Here is an 18,087-nt window from a genome sequence, read left to right as displayed (position 1 = left end):
GCTAAGGAACCTAATACACCTACTCTAGCCTAGTGTACCACTCAAAAGCTTGTGGTAACACACTTCCAGCAAGTACACTTTGAGACTTTTCAAAACACTTACAAATAGCTTCTTAACACAGAAGAGTAGGTTTACAATTTAAGCACAAACAAACAAAGACTTATAACAACATAAAAACTTTAGACTAAATCTGTATCTGGATCGGCTTCTTCAGTTTTGCAAGTGACTTGTTCTTGAGAGAACTTGAGAACTTGTGACGACAAAGATTTGCTCGATTTTGATTAGGTTTTCAAGTCTACTCAATATGTTTCCATCATTTTATATATATAGTGGGAGCATGTGGGGTGAAAAGTGACCACTCTTCAATTTTGACCTAAAGCATGGGCCAACTCACTGATGTACTTGTGTGTAGCAAGTGGCTCGGCTAGGAATAAAATCTCTTTTGAAAACAAAACTTTCTGAGAGAAAATTATGGACGTAATCAAGTCTCTATGCGGTTCGAAAGAAAGTTTGACAATCATCAAAACACGAATGCACTTGGAACTATCAATTTCTCCCTTTTTGATGATGACTAACTCATAGATTGATGTCCCCCCTGAGAACCAGCTTCCCACTTGTTCCTCCTGCGAAGCAGACCATATTTGTCAAGGCACCTGTAACATGTTAGCAACATAATACCAGTTTCAACTGGAAGCCAAAATGTCACGACCCAACCCCGTAGGCCGTGACTAGTGCCCGAGCTGGGCACCCAAACCCATTCATTAATCCGAATCACATACATGTTATACCTCGCATTTTGTACATTTGGATATTCCGAGTTGATGGCGGGAAGTTGAGGATAAGGTTATAAATTTTTTTTAGAATGTACAAGTTGAGTATTCATCTTTTATTGGTATGAAGAATTAAGGGTAAATTTGAAATAGGAAAAAATTGGAGGCTAAGAGTTGGGGAAAATAATTTCATGAAATGGCCAAAAGGCCAAGGTGGCCGTGGACCCCACCTATATTTTGGCCACTTGCTTTAAGCCATATAAGGAGACATGTGTTCATTATATTGTGAGAGATATACATATAGGTCAAGGGATGACCAAGTCAATAATTAGTCATTTTTTATGACTTAGGGAAATTTCTAGAAAATGGAAGAAAATTGGAGGAAAATAGAGTGCATATGACCAACCATGTGCCATATATATATATATATATATATATGTACAAGTGAGGAAACATAAGACACAAGTCATCATTTTCCATTCAAGAAAGTTCAAGAAATATGAAGAAAAGAGATGGAAGGCCATTCGGCCATGTTGAAACCGAGAGGGAGCCATGGAAAATTTGATCATGGAAAATTATGTTCTCCTAGCTTTCCTACTAATTGAAAGGCCCTCATTAACATGGAGTGGTTGTTGGAACAAGAAAACCATTTTTGTGCCATTTTGAATCCTAGCCGTGTGGAGGAGTTCAATGGAGAAGGTGAGATTTAATCTTGTTTACATGGTTTCATAGGTGATTTGTAGATGTTGTAGTGTGTAGAAATGGATGAAAGCCATGAAAATATGGATAATGAAGTTGAACCATGGATGTTGGATTGTGGCCGTGTGCATGTTAAGTTGTATATGAGTGGTGAATTAATTATATATACTTAGCATGTTTGTGTGTTGTTGTAATGTGTAGAGATGAATGAAACTCATAAAGTATTGGAGTTGAGGTTGTGGCCGAAGATGGGCTGAATTGGTATAGGCATGTTGAACCAATTTAATGTAGTATTTTGGTTGTTGTTTGTTGTGGATTATGTGATGAAAATGAAGGTTTGATCACTCAAATGGAAGTCGTAATTGTTGTGGGCTGATTTAGAACATAATGTGATTTCAATATAGTTTCTTGTATTAATGAAAATGGTGTTGCTAACATATGGAATTGTTGATATAGTTTATGAATTTGAAAGAGAGAAGTGTGTTGTTATTGTTCTAGTTGAGTTGGAAGGTTTCGGGTAAGATTGGATGTTGGTTTGGACATCTTGAATTACCTATCGATATTGTTATTATGATTGTTGGTTTGGTTGTTGTGATTTGGCCGAGTTGAATTCTCGGGGTTGTTGGATTTATAGGGGGAGATCGCCGAAATTTTGTAGATAAAGTGAATTGGAATTGGGTTCTTTAATACTTATGGCTAATGTTGGGTGTCCAATGATATTATTGTAGATCGTGAGAAGCCGAGACGTAAGTTTGGATTAGTTCAGAGGGCGGCCAAGGTATGTAAAGCTCACCTTTCTTTCTTTGGCATGTCTTAGTTAAATTAAGCTATGATATGATCCCCGAGGTAATTCTATTCTTACGATCCGAGCATGTCCGCGATTCTTATTTGCCTCTTAATGTTGACATTCTTAAGGTAGTGAAAATTTTGGTCCTTATGTCTTTTGTATGTTTGGAAATAAATGTTGCCTAAAGAATTTTATGTTTAAAGGATTCCGAAACTACGAACAACCGTAACTTTCACCAAAAGGCTCGGATCGCCTCGATAAGCTCGTAGGAGGTTCTGTAGTGTATTATGACTATAATATTCATAGGCGGGCTCGGATTGGGCTAACGCTCGTCCGTGGGTCCCGTGACGTTCCTTTGTAAAGTTCTGACGGCTTTTGGAAAAGAACTTAAAAATGACTATCACCCCGACCCCCGAGTATGATCACTTACTTATCTGTTAAGTCTGAAATGAGGATTTGTATGTATATGATTTTGATATGTAACTATGATGGCTAAAATTATGTTTAAATGTGTTCCCGAGAAATATTCGGGAGAATCTGGATTTGACCATGACTATTGGCTTGGTTTTAAATGGTAGTTTGTTTTGATTGTCTTATGGAATCGTGTTAATGTAAGAAATGAGAATTCGTATGCATATGATTTGTATACGTAACAATGATTGATAAGAGTTTTATTTGATATGTTTCCGAGTAATATCCGGAAGAGATTTGAATTGACTAATGCCATTGGCTTGTAAATGATAATTTGTTTGATTATTCTGTTAAGTCTGTATAAATGTTGTGAGTTGCATATAGATCCCACGATTCTGCTCGTGCATATTATTGTTACTTCCTTCGCCGAGTCCCGGGCCGGTACTATCGTGCGCACAATCCGAAGTATGATGAGCTTCCGAAGTATGATGAGCGACTAATATTATGGCGTTATGATGTGTATGTACGCCGAGCCCCTTTTGGCCGGGTACCGTGGTTATATGATATGATGTGTGACGGAGATATGAAAACTTCCGAAGTATGATGAGTTGTGGCGCCCAAGGCAGGAGGGGCGACCACGTTCCGTCCGCCGGGTCCATTATGGGCCGCATAGGGCATATGCTATGGTAATCTGATGATCTGATGACACGATGATTTGATAATGTGATGATCTGATAACAAAATGAATCTGTTCTGACGATATGATAATCTGATGATGTGGTAATCTGATGACATGATAATTTGGTGATATGATAATATGATGTCATGATAAAATGATGATTCTGTCTAATGTGATGATATGATAATGTGGTAATTCTGTTTACCGAGTCCCTCGCTGGAGGGCCGGGACACGTTATATGTTATATATATGTATTCAGAAATATGATCTGTTTGTTTCGGAGCCGGTGGTGGGGCAAACCCAATGGTGGGGCAAACCCAGTGGCGAGGCAAAATTTCGCACTGGTTTAGGCGAATCCCACATTGGTTTAGGCGAATCCCACATCGGTTAATGTCAGCTACTATGATATGTTCTATTTTATATACATATGAGGTAGGAAATGCTTTTCAAAAGAAAGCTAAGTACTTTGAGCATTCGGATTATTATACTGTCTTTTGTATCTCTTATGCACTATTTGTATTACAGATGCATGTACTTCGGTATTATGACTATCATGCGCATTTTCTGTACTCCTTATTTCGGTTACGGTCTCGTTTTCTGTATTCCATGCTTTACATGCTCAGTACATATTCCGTACTGACCCCCTTTCTTCGGGGGCTGCGTTTCATGCCGCGTGTACACCCCGGAGTGAGCCGAGGATATTAGCGAGAAGATGTTCCAGCGGGATTGGCGAGCTCCATTTTCTCGGTGCGGCCGAGTCGAGTATTATGTCATGGTTGTATATTCTGTGTTAGAGACTTTACAGACAGTGTCGTGGGTATAAGATGTAGGTTATGTAAGCGGCTATGTAAGCTGATGTATTATTACGCATTGTGTTATAAATTTCATATGTTACAAATTTTTATTTGCTTTGAAAAAGACGAAAAACATATTTGACTTTCTAAAAAACTTCCGTTATGTATTCATGTTATGGTTAAAGGCCCAGTATGATTATGAATGTCATAAGAGTCGCCGCCGGGTTCGCTCGGCCCTAGGTAAGGGTTGGGTGCCCATCACACCCTATCGGATTAAGGGTGTGACAAATTGGTATCGCGATTCGTCCTAGGGGTTGTCGTAAAGTCGTGTCCAGTAGAGTCCCTGTTTATAAATGTGGCCGGCTTCACACCATAAACAGAGGCTACGGGCATCTAGGGTGGTTACTCTTCTTTCACTTCTTAGATCGTGCCATAGAGCCAAGTCATAGGGAATGAGATTTCGAGATACTAACCTTTGATTTTAGCAGAAGAACGACACCGATCGAAGAAGGCGATTGATGATGAAAGTTACAAAGCACGCAGGTAAGTAAAGGTACGAAAGATATATGTTGAGTAAGGTATTGGCGCATGATTGAAATATGAAGTTGAAAGGGAAAGTGGACAAGAAAGTGTAACACGTACAGTCGTGTTAAGCGTATAAGGTGAGTCTAATATTTTCAGACTTTTATGAATATTGAGAGCCCTGTGTGGCTATGATATGATACGATATGATATGATATATGTATATGATGATGGCCCTGTGAGGCACTATTGGTATTTCCTGCGTGCAGGTCTTGGGATAGTAAGAAATACAAAGGAAACTCTGCTGAAATTTTTCTAGAAATGGTACGGAAATGAGATGTAAGTCTGGAATATGTTTTGAAGGAGTCGTGCCACTAGTAATGATGAGATTTGACTGAACTGTGAGTATGGCTGCCCTTTAGGAATAAGTTAACCGTGGAGTTGGTGATAATAGTAAATAGGAGGCCGATGAGGGTATAGTAATAAGGAATTTGGAACAGATTGGTGATGTTAAGAGACGACTTGTGACATTAAGAGATGACTTTGAAAGGACTGGTAGGTTTGGATAAAGTGATATGATTAAGACAAGGGTATGGAGGAAAAAGAATTGTGACGAATAGGAACGTACTGATAAGACAGCCGATGAGATGTGTCGTGAGGACGTTTTGGGATATGTTAAGATTCCGACCTACTCCAGATTATGTGATGAAGGTTATGCGGTGAGGTGGACGCGATCATACCAGCATTAATGCACCCGATTTTGTTAGAGTTTCAAGGTTAAGCGTCTTTGGAGTGAGAGAAATTTCAAGATGGGTGACCCCCCTGGGAAGTTTTCTGAAAATCTTACAAATTCAGACGTATGAAGCAAATGAGAAACTGGAGTGGTCTAAGAAAATTAGAGTATGCGGAGTGGCCAGGAATCTTAAGAGGACGCGTAGAACGGGGCGGATCGGGTCGGTAAGGAGAAGGAGTTGACGGAAACAGGAAATAAGAAGGAAGCGAGACAATAGTGTGGTAATAGGTCATGACGCGTGTAACGGAGGGCACGAGTACCATAAATGACGGGACTGTGAGAGCTCAAGTCATAAAAAGATGGGAAACAAAGTAAAACGAATGTTAGAAAACGACTGGGATGATACGGATGAATGTGAGTGAATAGAGTACGTTTTGAAAATGAGAGAAGGACTATGTAGAAGAAGTGTGTTCTGAGTGACACAAAGGTAACATAAGATCCCTCGTGTGCAGAATAAGGGATAGGCATAAGCGGGAGAAATGATAAGGGGATACTAAGGGAAATAACCGAGATAAGTTAAGATAAAGATAACATTTCAAGAGGACTTTGGACGCTTACCATCGGAATAAAAGTGCTGTCTAATTGAGATTGGAAATAAGGACATGAGGCGAAGTATAAACGGATAATGGTATAAGTACACCCCAAAAGGGGGGAAGCAGGTGAGAGAAATGTAAGGATGAGATAGAAACAGTTGATACGGTAGTGTGTTCGATATGGACGCCTGGGCTACAAATGAGACCCTTTACTGAAGTGAGTTAGTAGGATCGGGAAAACCGGCAATAAGTGGATAAAAGTCAGGATAATGTTTAAGGTAGTATGAGAAGTTTTACACAGGCTTTGAACGACACGATGCCAAAAAGTGGACGTGTATGGAGAAAAAGAATATGACAAGAGAATGGTAGTGGATAGCTTAAGAGATAGTATGAAGGATGGCAATAACTACGAAAAGGGAGCTCCCCCGAGGTGCTTATGAGACCCCGTAAGACTAGTTGAACATTCGAGGACGAATGTTCTAAAAGGAGGAAGGATGTTATATCTCGCATTTTGTACATTTGAATATTCCGAGTTGATGGCGGGAAGTTGAGGATAAGGTTATAAAATTTTTTAGAATGTACAAGTTGAGTATTCATCTTTTATTGGTATGAAGAATTAAGGGTAAATTTGGAATAGGGAAAAATTGGAGGCTAAGAGTTGGGGAAAATAATTTCATGAAATGGCCAAAAGGCCAAGGTGGTCGTGGACCCCACCTATATTTTGGCCACTTGCTTTAAGCCATATAAGGAGACATGTGTTCATTATATTGTGAGAGATATACATATAGGTCAAGGGATGACCAAGTCAATAATTAGTCATCTTTTATGACTTAGGGAAATTTCTAGAAAATGGAAGAAAATTGGAGGAAAATAGAGTGCACATGACCAACCATGTGCCATGGATGTATATATATATATGTACAAGTGAGGAAACATAAGACACAAGTCATCATTTTCCATTAAGGAAAGTTCAAGAAATATGAAGAAAAGAGATGGAAGGCCATTTGGCCATGTTGAAACCGAGAGGGAGCCATGGAAAATTTGATCATGGAAAATTATGTTCTCAAAGGCCCTCGTTAACATGGAGTGGTTGTTGGAACAAGAAAACCATTTTTGTGCCATTTTGAATCCTAGCCGTGTGGAGGAGTTCAATGGAGAAGGTGAGATTTAATCTTGTTTACATGGTTTCATAGGTGATTTGTAGATGTTGTAGTGTGTAGAAATGGATGAAAGCCATGAAAATATGGATAATGAAGTTGAACCATGGATGTTGGATTGTGGCCGTGTGCATGTTAAGTTGTATATGAGTGGTGAATTAATTATATATACTTAGCATGTTTGTGTGTTGTTGTAATGTGTAGAGATGAATGAAACTCATAAAGTATTGGAGTTGAGGTTGTGGCCGAATATGGCCGAATTGGTATAGGCATGTTGAACCAATTTAATGTAGTATTTTGGTTGTTGTTTGTTGTGGATTATGTGATGAAAATGAAGGTTTGATCACTCAAATGGAAGTCGTAATTGTTGTGGGCTGATTTAGAACATAATGTGATTTCAATATAGTTTCTTGTATTAATGAAAATGGTGTTGCTAACATATGGAATTGTTGATATAGTTTATGAATTTGAAAGAGAGAAGTGTGTTGTTATTGTTCTAGTTGAGTTGGAAGGTTTCGGGTAAGATTGGATGTTGGTTTGGACATCTTGAATTACCTATCGATATTGTTATTATGATTGTTGGTTTGGTTGTTGTGATCTGACCGAGTTGAATTCTCGGGGTTGTTGGATTTACAGGGGAGATCTTTGCCGAAATTTCTGTAGATAAAGTGACGGCTTGGAATTGGGTTCTTTAATACTTATGGCTAATGTTGGGTGTCCAATGATATTATTGTAGATCGTGAGAAGCCGAGACGTAAGTTTGGATTAGTTCAGAGGGCGGCCAAGGTATGTAAAGCTCACCTTTCTTTCTTTGGCATGTCTTAGTTAAATTAAGCTATGATATGATCCCGAGGTAATTCTATTCTTATGATCCGAGCATGTCCGCGATTCTTATTTGCCTCTTAATGTTGACATTCTTAAGGTAGTGAAAATTTTGGTCCTTATGTCTTTTGTATGTTTGGAAATAAATGTTGCCTAAAGAATTTTATGTTTAAAGGATTCCGAAACTACGAATAACCGTAACTTTCACCAAAAGGCTCGGATCGCCTCGATAAGCTCGTAGGAGGTTCTGTAGTGTATTATGACTATAATGTTCATAGGCGGGCTCGGATTGGGCTGACGCTCATCCGTGGGTCCCGACGTTCCTTTGTAAAGTTGTGACGGCTTTTGGAAAAGAACTTAAAAATGACTATCACCCGACCCCGAGTATGATCACTTACTTATCTGTTAAGTCTGAAATGAGGATTTGTATGTATATGATTTGATATGTAACTATGATGGCTAAAATCCTGTTTAAATGTGTTCCGAGAAATATTCGGGAGAATCTGGATTTGACTATGACTATTGGCTTGGTTTTAAATGGTAGTTTGTTTTGATTGTCTTATGGAATCTGTGTTAATGTACGAAATGAGAATTCGTATGCATATGATTTGGATACGTAACTATGATTGATAGAGTTTTATTTGATATGTTTCCGAGTAATATCCGGAAGAGATTTGAATTGACTAATGCCATTGGCTCGTAAATGATAATTTGTTTGATTATTCGTTAAGTCCGTATAAATGTTGTGAGTTGCGCATATAGATCCCACAATTCTGCTCGTGCATATTATTGTTACTTCCTTCGCCGAGTCCCGGGCCGGTACTATCGTGCGCACAATCCGAAGTATGATGAGCTTCCGAAGTATGATGAGCGACTAATATTATGGCGTTATGATGTGTCCGGTACGCCGAGCCCCTTTTGGCTTTTGGAATGCCGTGGTTATATGATATGATGTGTGACGGAGATACGGAGATATGAAAACTTCCGAAGTATGATGAGTTGTGGCGCCCAGGCGGGAGGGGCGACCACGTTCCGTCCGCCAGGGTCCATTATGGGCCGCATAGGGCATATGCTATGGTAATCGATGATGCGATGACACGATGATTTGATAATGTGATGATGCGATAACAAAATGAATACGTTACGACGATATGATAATCGATGATGTGTAATCGATGACATGATAATTTGGTGATATGATAATATGATGTCATGATAAAATGATGATTGTCTAATGTGATGATATGATAATGTGGTAAGTTGTTTTCTCGAGTCCCCATTTGGAGGGCGGGACACGTTATATGTTATATATATGTATTCGAAATATGATCTGTTTGTTTCGGAGGCGGTGGTGGGGCAAACCCAATGGTGGGGCAAACCCGGTGGCGAGGCAAAAATTAAGACCGGGTTTAGGCGAATCCCACATTGGTTTAGGCGAATCCCACATCGGTTAATGTCGGCTACTATGATATGTTCTATTTTATATACATATGAGGAAATGTTTTTTCAAAAAAGAAAGCTAAGTACTTTGAGCATTCGGATTATTATATCTGTCTTCTGTATCTCTTATGCACTATTTGTATTACAGATGCATGTACTTCGGTATTATGACTATCATGCGCATTTTCTGTACTCCTTATTTCGGTTACGGTCTCATTTTCTGTATTCCATGCTTTACATGCTCAGTACATATTCCGTACTGACCCCCTTTCTTCGGGGGCTGCGTTTCATGCCGCGCAGGTACACCCAGGTGAGCTGAGGATATTAGCAGAAGATGTTCCAGCGGGATTGGCGAGCTCCATTTTCTCCGGAGTGCAGCCGAGTCAGAGTATTATGTCATGGTTGTATATTCTGTGTTAGAGACTTTACAGACAGTGTCGTGGGTATAAGATGTCGGTTATGTAAGCGGCTATGTAAGCCGATGTATTATTACGCATTGTTTTATAAATTTCATATGTTACAAATTTTTATTTGCTTTGAAAAAGACGAAAAGCATATTTGACTTTCCGAAAAACTTCCGTTATGTATTCATGTTATGGTTAAGGGCCCAGTATGATTATGAATGTCATAAAAGTCGTAGTTCGCTCGGCCCTAGGTAAGGGTCGGGTGCCCATCACACCCTATCGGATTAAGGGTGTGATAATACATATGGCTTATACGCACACAAATATCAGACGTTGTCTCAGATTATCTCAAACTGTCTCAAACACAAACATATGCATATCACAGAAGCCGCGAGGCTATCAAATGGCGCAACGGCCCAAAATATATACAGATGCAAGCCGACAAGGTTGCCACGGCGAATGGGATCGCCCAGATCATGTAACATACGAACACACCTGTACAGAATAGGCACACAGCCCACATGTACGTCTACAGACCTCTAAACAGAACAACAGAATCATATGACGGGACACGGCCCCGCCGTACCCCTGAACAAACAAATACATATGCAACGAACGAATATATACCAAAACGTAGGCTCCGGAATAAGGGGAGCACTCCAAACAGCAGAAAAGGGTGTCCTAGACTGGCGGATCACCGAACTGTGCGTCTGTACCTGCGGGCATGAAACGCAGCCCCCGAAGAAAGGGGGTCAGTACGGAATATGTACTGAGTATGCAAAGCAGAAATACAGTAAACAGAATCATAATCGAAACAGAAGTACAGACCATAAGTACAATATTCAAAATGCCAAAACGTTTACTTTTAAAATACAAATCATGCAGAGGGCTCGAAGAATATGGTCGCCGCGGTCATTGGCGCCATAACACAGCATAACACCAGAAAGTTTCAAATCTCCGTAACCCGACATATCTCCATAACACATCATAACGCCATAATCACAGCATAACATCAAAGCATATAGGGTTCCCGGCCCTCTAGCGAGGAACTTGGCGAACCATAACACAGCATAACACCGGAATATAACATAGTGCGTACGATAACATAACCGGCCCGGGACTCAGCGAAAGATATAACAGAATGCACGAACAGAGTCGTGAGTAACCATATGCATAAAAGTCATTATTACAGACTCAACAGATAAGTAGACTAACCATGCATCGGGGGTTAGGGTGATAGTCATACTACATTCTTTCAAAAGTCATCAGAACTATACAAAGGGAAGTTGTGGGGCCCACGGGCGAGTATCAACTCAACCCGAGCCCGCCTATGAAGATTAGAATCATGATACGCTACCGAACCCCTTACGAGCTTATCGGGGTGATCGGTTACGTCTACGGAAGTTACGGGCGTTCGTAGTTACGGAGAATCTGTAAAAATGGAATTCTTTATGCAACACTTAGTTTTCAATCAAACAAAGGGTACAAGGACCATAATTTGTCTATATTAAAGCTACGAACATCAAAGAGTGAATAAGGATTCTATAAGTGTCCGGATCTTACGAATAGAGTTACCCCGAGGCTCGGATCTTAGCCTACTTACAACTAAGACATGTCAAAAGAAAGGAAAGGTAGGCTTTACATACCTCGTCAGCTCTCAAAGCTAATCCAAACTCAAACCTCGGGCTCCCCAAGATCTACAAATACGTCATAATATGCCAAACATTAGCTATAGATACTTAGGCATTTAATTCCAAACTAGCACTTAATTCTATAGAAATTTGGGCAGCATTTCTCCTGTAAATAAATAGACCAACCCCGAGAATTTAACTCGGCCAAATCAACAACAACAACACCAACAACCAAACTAGCAACATCCATAATCAATTCAAAACACATTCTAACATTAAATACTCTTTCTACATAATCCAACAACATTCATCATATTCAATTCAACGGCTTACATTCAAGCCAACATCAACGCTCATACATTCAAATACTAGTCCGAACCCATACCAACAACATTCAAGAACATTTTAAACAATTCATACAATGTTTCAAACATCCCAAACAACACCCCACTTCACCCGAAATCTGCCCCAAACCCGAGAACACAACTATAACCCATTCCTCACTTCCAAATCATGATTTGCACCAACAATCCACACTCTAACAATGTCATTCTCATAAATATAAAAATTACGTTAAATGCACATTAACTTCCAAATCAGCCCATAACAATTACAACATCAACTTGAGTCATTAGAATCTCATTATCAACATAGAATTCACAACGACAACAACCCAAAACACTAAAGAGAATTAACTCATTCTTTGCTACACCTCGCAAGACATATTCGGCCAACACATCACACATACATATTGATGATTCTCATCCATCTCTTCACTCTACACAATCAAAACATGCTAGCTAGAATTTAATTCATTACTTCTACACAACACAACACACACACACGGCCATACACCATGCACATGGCCTCAACTCCAACATGCCATATTTCATAAATTTCATCCATTTTTGCATACTACAACACACATAAACCTTCTATAACACATAAAAACATGATTAAACCTTACCTTTCTTCTTCTTCAATTTCACAACTAGCTAGGGTTGCAAATGATGAAAACAGATGGTCTATTGGCCCAAACAACAACTCCACGTTAATGAGGGACCTCCAGTTAGTGGGTTTGCTAGGAAGAAATAATTTTGTGATGGCTAAACTTGGTCTTCAATTTTTGGGATTCATGGCCGAATGGCCTTATGTTTCTCTCCAAGGTCTTGATTTTTTTTCTAAGTGTAGAATATGATGAGTTGTGAAGAGTCATCTTTTGCACCCTTATAAGAGTTATACAAGTGTCCATGGCCCACACATGGGTTGGACCAATTAAATTTGGCCACAAAATGTGTGGGACCATTTCCAAAGCCACACGGCCAAAGGGCCTAATTTTCATGATTTCCAACTTTAAATTATATCACTTTTGGTCCCAAATTTCCTAAATGTTCCATGCCAACAAGTTCATGAACAACTTATGTCTCAAAACAAAATCGAAGGTCAAAAGTCTCGACTTCGTATCCCGGAATGGTCTTGTCCCTAACTTATCATAGTTAATCCGGATTGTCCCAATGCACAAAATACGGGATATAACACAAAAATTGCCACAATATCATCACATATCAATATTCCAGTTCTTCCCTCTTGCTCAGCACATTTTCCCACAGTTGTGAATTTTCAGCACAATTATTCGACTTGTCTTCCCCCTTAATCACCGCATATTCAGTTCAGTTCATTGTTACCTCATAATTATCTTCCCCCTTTTGGCATCATCAAAAATATTAAAGCACAACCAACAAGAAGTTCAGATATATTAACTCATAGCCACAGAGGCAACATAGACATGAGTAAGATAGAGAAAAGCAAGCTAGCAATAATGCACGGGAACACAACAATATGGTAATATAAGGATCAGTACAAGTGCAGTTAGTAATCAATTCAGTATACACAAATGATAGTTAAACTACAAATCTGCCAAAATTCAGGAAAAGGTGACTTTAATTTTATCCAAAAGGGATGGGGACTAGGAAGGATTTTCTGGATGGTGTAGAGACTTGACGGGGATGAGTAAGTATAGGTCAATTTCTATGGCTTGACGATCCTTCATCATCTCATCTCTGAGTGCGTCTACTTGAGTTCTCAACTGATCCCTCTCTACCCGTAGCTTTTTAATTTCTTCTAAAGCTTCTCGCCAGGAACATGGTTCTTTCGGTCGTTCAGCTAGTTGGGCTTTTAGAAGGGCATTTTCCTCCTTGAGTTGTTTGATCTCTGCATATGCCGCTTCTTGAGCTTCAATTAGAATTCAGAGATTGGATGGACTTCCAGCACTTGGTCCCTGTGGTACAAACTTACATTCCTTCAAGGTTGCTAGAGAGAAAACATGTTCCTTAGTTCCCAAAGAGGCTCTACTAGTTCTTACATTTAAAGTGCGCAAGGATATTCGTTAAGAAAAATCCATCCGGGAGACTAGTACCTCCTTGCACAATTTGTGCCACCTTACTTATTAGCTCTATCATGATGGCCGGCAAGTTGATTGGTTCAAAATATGTAAGAGCTTTCATCAGAACCAGGTCTTCTACCATGAAGGTAGATCATCCCTCTATCCTTGGCAAAAGCCCCTTGCTGACAAACACGAAAACTCATTGATGCTCAGGCTTAAGCTCACTCTTTCAGAGACCAGCTGTTGTTGTGACCCTACAACTTTAACTATTACTTTCTGGGATTCTGGAGATCTGTTATCTGCTATAGCTCTGAATCTCACTGTCTTTACTCCTAAGATTTTACCAAGTGTCGACTTACTTAGTGAGCACGTACTGTATTAGATTCACTGTTAGGGCTAGAGCATTATCAGAGCAGAGCAGATTCTAATAGAATTCAACCACTTCTGCTTCATATAGGCATGGTGGTGGTTGAGTAAAGAGATAGCTCCGCTCCTGGAATTCCTTCATTTCCATCAAATCCTTCATTTCTGGCTCCTCTCTCAACTTGATATCAAAAACTCTCCCAAAGAGATCCTTTTGATTTTATAGGTTCTTTTCACTACTTCTCCTCTTTGAGGAACCTGGTCTCTATGATTCAAAGGTTTGGGGAAGTGAATAGAGGACAAGATGGGAAGGATTTCTTTTAAACAGGCTGAGTTGACGCTTTTGGAATAGGTGTAACGAAAGACAAGGAATTGGTTTAAGTGACGATTTGGTACATATACTATTTTGAAAGATCTTGGAAGAGGAAAGCACATATAATTTATTTGGCAATCTTACAATTCAAATACATTTATGAGTACTGAAAGGATTACTGACCTGAGATACGGAGACCAGGTCTCTGAATGGTAATTTGAATGTATCAGCAATCACTGTGAACTGTGCAGAATTGCTTGCGCTTAAGTTCTCTAGATCCTCCCACGTATGTATACCTATGATGGTACAAAATTAAGTTAGATATAGCCAAAAAACACTTGCCAGTGAAGTATTTCTTGCTATAAGGGCTTTGAAAGGAGACCTTTTGACCTCAGTCTTGCATCTTGGAGCTGTCACGATTTATCAATTTATGTTGACTGTTCCTTCTCTCCCACCCCTTTAGGCGATGTCAGTAGTTGGATTTGGGAACCCAAACTAACTTGGGCCCTTTGTAGTTGCAGAAAGGATGGATTAAGGTTCTTCTAGCCCACTCGGGCAGCATATTCCTTTTCTTCCTTCGAGATCCTTTCTTTTGAGGACCTGTTCCTTTCTTTCTCGTTCCCTTCTTGATAAGGTTTCTTTCTATTTGAACGACTTCAGTCCTTGTTTCAAAGGCTTCCTGGTTGTGATCAGCTTGTCCACCGTGTGTGTATTCCCAGTTTTCCATATTGAAAACATGATTGTTGTGATAATTGTAGGGAGCCTTCTCCTCCACAAAGCCAAGTTCTCTTTTCTTTGTTTCCATTAGTCTTATTTCTGGAAGTAAACTCATCATACAACTAGATCCATTTGAGAGTTTTGTCAAGATTGAACTTACCCCTTTCTAAGTCATTCTTGAGCTGCTCATTCTTTTTAGTTTCAGCAGTGAGGTTGAGCTTTACTTTCTTCAGCTCCTCTTTATGCTTCAAGAAGGTCTTGCTTGCTTCTCCTCTACTTTTGAAGGAGATTTCCTTATCTTTTCTCACTTGACTTTCTAACAAGATAATTTGTTGGTTTGTCTGATGAACTTGATTCTTCATATCTTTAGCTAATACACACAAGTCCTCCATATCCAGTTCTATTTAATCAAGAGTAAGATTTAACTCCCGTGTCTCTGTGATCATGGCATGATACATAAGAATCAACACGCCTGGCATTAACTTTTAAGTTTTTCTTTATATAAAAGAAATTTTGCTTTTTGTTCTCATCATCATCATCATCATCTGTGTCAGATTCAGCCGTGAGTGCAAGGTCTAACTTATGCTCAGTTGCTCTATCATCAATTGCCATCGGGGAAAATAACCCTTTGTCATTTTCACTCCCAGAATCATTTGAGGAGTCTCCCTAGGCTGCAAGTGCTTGCTTCACAATCTCATCAGCGACCTCTTTCCTTCTAAAACTCCTGTCGGGGACCTGGTTCCTCTTTGCAGTCTTGTTATAACTGTCCTGCCTGTTTTAAGGATGATAGTCTTTCATGAAATGATCAGGTTTCCCACATGTATGACAACAATAGTCATTTCCCTTGAAGTTTCTACTGGAGTCTCCTATTCTGGAAAATCTCCCACTTCTCTTGATCATTTTGTGAAATCTCTACGCGAGATAGGCCATTTCTGACTCGTCATAACTTGAATCTCCTCTTATAGTTTTGAGAACTAGGCTCTTCTCCTTCTTCACCTCATTCTTTTCTACCTTCTTTATGATCATCTTTATTTCATGAGTCTTAAGGTTCCCAATGAGCTCATCGACTGTCAATTTGCTGAGATCCTTGGCCTCAGAGATAGCATTTACCTTGCTATCCCAAGAGTTAGGTAATACACCAAGAAACTTTCTTACCAGCTTAGTGTTTATGATGACTTCTCCGAGAGAGTGGAGCTCATTGATTATGAAGGCAAATCTGGTGTGCATCTCATGAATAGATTCACTCTTTTTCATTTTGAAAATCTCATACTCCGTGGTGAGCATGTCAATCTTGGAGTTTTTTACCTGAGTTGCTCCTTTATGGGCAGTTTGAAGAGCTTCCCAAATCTCTTTGGTTGATGAACAAACTGAGACTCGATTGTACTCATCCGGTCCTATTCCACACACGAGAATCTTCTTGGCTTTATAGTTTTTTTTAATCTTTTTTTTGTCGGCTTCGTTGTATTCCTTTCTCATTTTGACAGTGGTCTCTTTACCGTCTTCACTTGTGTGGACCAGAATGTTGGGACCATCACAGATGACATGCCATAGCTTTGTGTCACGACCCAACCCCGTAGGCCGTGACTAGTGCCCGGCCCTGGGCACCCGTACACATCTACTAACCATAATCGGCCCACAACAAACATAGCAAGAACTTATACACATAGAAAGGCCCGGCGTCGCGTGTACATATATACATATCGTACATAAGCCTGGAAACATTCAAAACACAAACACAACTGAACAGTGACTACCCACAACCCACGCGTATGTCTACGGACCTCTAAGAGTAATAACGAGAATTATATGATGGGACGGGGGCCCCGCGTGCCCCCGAATAGACGTACACATATATAACAAAAGAGTACGTACCAAAATATGGGCTCGGAACAAGGGAGCACTCAAGACGGTGAATCGGTATCCTAGGCGGCGGGTCACCAAATCGATCGTCCGCACACGGGCATGAAACGCGGCCCCGAAGAAAGGGGGTCGGCGGAATATGTGCGAGCATGTAAGGCATGAAACACAGTAAACAAGATCATACTGAAATAAGGAGTGTAGAAAATTAGTACGATAACCAGAAAACCATAAAGCTTGTCTTTGATTTATAAATCATGCATGTCAAAAACTTACCCAGCCCATTATGAGACTGAGTGACATAAGAAAATAAACATCATGTACATATATATATATAACGTGTCCCGGCCCTCTAGTGAGGGACTCGGTAAGTAAAATCATCATATACATGTACATATAGCGTGTCCGGCCATCTCTAGTGAGGGACTCGGTGAATGTAGTCATCATATGCCATCTATATATATATATATCATTATATCATATATATACATATATATAGCGTGTCCCGGCCCTCTAGTGAGGGACTCGGTGAATAATGCAGTGGAATTGCACGAATGTGTCCTGGCCTGGGACTCAGTGAAGGACATATTGAGCTTTGCACGAGCAGAGTAGTGAGAAACCATATGCACATAAATCATCTTTAAGACTCGATAGATAAGTAGAAAAATCAACGCTCGAGTATCAAACGATAGTCATGAGAAATCAATGCTCAAGTTACTAACAATAGTCATGCTAAGTATTTCAAAATACCGTTAGAACCAAACATAGAAAAGTCTCGGGGGCCCACGGACCAGTATCAAACCAATCCGAGCCCGCCTATGAAAGTGAGAGTTATTATACGCTACAGAACCTCCTACGAGCATATCGAGGCGATCCGGTTCCGTCTACGAAAGTTACGGCCATTATTAGACATAGAATCCTTTAAGAACAAAATTTCTCTTTTGCAACTTTGAAATCCAATCGTACAACAGACCTAAAGACCATAGCTCGACTATATTAAGAATGCGAAAGT

This window comes from Lycium ferocissimum, chromosome 10 (assembly GCF_029784015.1).
Source record: "Lycium ferocissimum isolate CSIRO_LF1 chromosome 10, AGI_CSIRO_Lferr_CH_V1, whole genome shotgun sequence".
Taxonomy (NCBI): Eukaryota; Viridiplantae; Streptophyta; class Magnoliopsida; order Solanales; family Solanaceae; genus Lycium; species Lycium ferocissimum.
This window is presented reverse-complemented; position numbering follows the sequence as displayed.